The sequence below is a fragment of the Heliangelus exortis genome, chromosome 14 (genome assembly GCF_036169615.1).
Source record: "Heliangelus exortis chromosome 14, bHelExo1.hap1, whole genome shotgun sequence".
Lineage (NCBI taxonomy): Eukaryota > Metazoa > Chordata > Aves > Apodiformes > Trochilidae > Heliangelus > Heliangelus exortis.
The window spans coordinates 18610733-18613454 of NC_092435.1; the positions used below are offsets into that span (position 1 = coordinate 18610733).

The 2722-nt window shown below is 61.3% G+C and overlaps 1 long non-coding RNA gene across 1 annotated transcript; it reads right to left on the reverse strand.

Annotated features, from left to right (window-relative positions):
• Nucleotides 1-580: 580 nt before the first annotated feature.
• Nucleotides 581-2003, reverse strand: LOC139802652 (uncharacterized). Its single transcript, XR_011728736.1, has 3 exons — nucleotides 1828-2003; nucleotides 1359-1613; nucleotides 581-740 (listed from the first exon to the last, which is right to left on the reverse strand). It is a non-coding gene; the product is annotated as an uncharacterized lncRNA (long non-coding RNA).
• Between the last annotated feature and the right edge of the window lie 719 nt (nucleotides 2004-2722).

Here is a 2722-nt window from a genome sequence, read left to right on the forward strand (position 1 = left end):
AGCATCACTGCAGCCAGGGAAAGCTTGTAGAGCAGGGTCATGAGGAGCCTGGGGAAGAGCCCTTCCAGGATCCCCCGACAGCGGGGCCGCTGGCTGAGCCTGTACAGAACCTGGCTTGCCTGCAGAAAGACACAGGGACAGCTCTCAGTGCAAGGAAGCTGCTGTGGCGTATTTGTCCTTGGGGAGCTCAAGGGGCAGCCTTGGGGGGCTGGAACAAGGGGGCTGGTGCAGGGCAGGTCCCTGCTGGCCCCCAGGGGCTGTGTCCACAAGTGCTGGAGGAGGGGGCTGTCGGGGGCAGGCAGGGGGGGCTGCGTCTCTTTTCCTGGGGAGCCATGAACAGCCCTGAAGGTGAGCAAGGCCTGCTCTGGTCACTCACAGATGGGATAGCACAGTTTGGTCTCCAGCCCTGGATCACACTGAGCAGCCTGTCAAGGATTGTCTCAGAAGTGCTGGGCAGGGACAGCAGCGTCTCCCACATGGCCAGCGCAGCACTGCAAGCCAGAACACTCTGTTAGCAGGGCTGCCTTGCCCACTGTGCTGTGCCTGGGCTATAGAGCAAGTCCCCAGGGCTCTTGGGGCTCATACTTGTCACAGGAGGGACTGATCCTCAACAGGCTCCTAACTGTTGCCTCGGGGCAGCACTCGCTCAGCAGCCCAAGCACCGATCTCAGGACGAACTGCCCTGGTTCCGTGCACACCTCCTCCACGTTTCTGTGGATGCACCTCAAGAGTTTTTCTGCCTGGAGGGAACAGAGGGGAGGATGGTGCTGCCACTGGGCTGCAACCATCCCCTCAGATGCCACACACAGGGAGGGAGGGGCCCCTCCCAGCAGCCCAAGGCCCCGGCTCCCTGGCCAGGTCCTGGTGCTCCAGTCCCAAAGATGCAGCACAGAGCTTGGGCCAGCTCCCTCCCTCCTTCCCAAGCTGCAGCTGGAAGATTTTGCCCATTGTCCTTTCAGTCCATGGAGTGGAGGTGCCAACACAAGGACTGACACCAGAGATACCCACAGAGTATCCAGGACAGTATCCATCCTGTGTCCCCGGTGACACAGGGTGTCAGGGGAACTGGAGCTTGTCTGGACCAGAGGCTCCCTTACCCTGGGACTGATAGCCACGGCTTCCTGGGAACAGCAGCAAAGCCTGGCTCTGCCTTCCTGTCCCTGGGGTCCCTCCCAGCCTCGGGGAAGAATCCCCACACCAATCTGTCATGGCCAGGAGGTGGCCAGAGCCCCTTCCCACTGCAGCCTCTGCTCCTTTCTGTGCCTCTGTACCCCTCGGGGTGCAGAGGGCTTTGGGGGAGAAGCCTCCCTGGGGGGTTTGCACGGGGGAAACTGTGACCTGCTCTGGAAATGCCAGACCTGCGAGACATCCTGCAGACTCACGAGGGTGGAGGGGCAAAGGTTGGCTATCAGAACTCTCAGACGGTCCTTGTCCTGCTCCTGCAACAAGAGAAGGTTATGGGGAGCATAACTCCAGCATAACATACGCTGGAGCAGGCACAAGGCAGGTGACAGTCTCTGTAGGTACCTCTCCTAACTCTTCTAGAGCATCCGCACACGTCTCCTGGCCCTTTGCAGCTGAACACCGAACGATGGTGGCATCAGGATTGGAATCTAACAAAGCAAGGGAGGAGGGGGAGCTGAAGGTGCTGGCAGGACTAACTGAAGGGCCCTACCTAGCACCCAGCCCCGTGCCAGCTCCCGAGGACAGAGCCAGCCCTGGGCGGGGGGGCCCAAAGAGGGGACTGGCAGGGATCAGGCCGGGGATGTGCCCAGCAGCCACTGCCATGCAGGAGCACAGCAAAGCAGCCAAAGGCCCCTCACTCACCTCTTTCCAGCAGCTGGGCCATCTTCTTTGGGATGGGGAGACCGCTCTCGTCCACCTCATCCTCCACCCAGGCCAGCCGGGGCCGGCTCAGGGACTTCTGCTCAGTCCTGAGGAAGGAGGAGAGGCCATGGGGGGTGGGCATGGGGGTGGCAGAGCTGCTGGCCCCAAGGCTGCACGGCCTGCGGGGAGAGCCTGTGGGGCGACGGGGGCTGCGTGGGGGCAGGGAGATGTCTGGGACGGGTTCTGCACGGGGCAGGGAATCTCCCGGGGATGGAGGCTCCTGGGCAGCCTCTGAAGAACCACAGCCCTCAGGGGCTGGGCAGAAGCTCCCGATGGACAAACCACAAAGGCCTTTCATGAGCCCTCACATTTGACCCCACGGTGCCCACCCAGCCCCAGCCCCTGGCTCTTACCTCTCCTGGGGACTGAGCAGCCTCTGGGGATTGCCATGGTCCTCTGGGGAACCACAGCGGCTTTCGCAAGATACAAGAACACCAGACATGGCTCAGGGCTCCTAGGCAGCTCTCTGCTCCTGTCTGATCCTATCACTGTCCTCTTGGACACTGAGCCAGGGCCACCCCAGCACTAGGAAGGGACCCGGGGTCCAGCGGTGTCACCAATGATGTAACAAAGGTCCCATTGTCACCTGGCAACCGGGCCAGGTGTGTACGGCCAGGCACTGGAACCAGCACCACACCCCGGTCTGACACGCGCAGGCACCGTAAATCACCTTTTCAGCAGCCAGCTCTCTCAGCTACTCAGTACCTTTTTTCCAGAGCGGTCCACTTGGCCACTGCCTCCATCTCTGGCCAGCTTTCCCAGCTCTCTGCCTTCTCTATTATTTCAGGAGATTGCACCATCGTCCCAACACCAAAGCAAGCAGGTGACAAGTGTC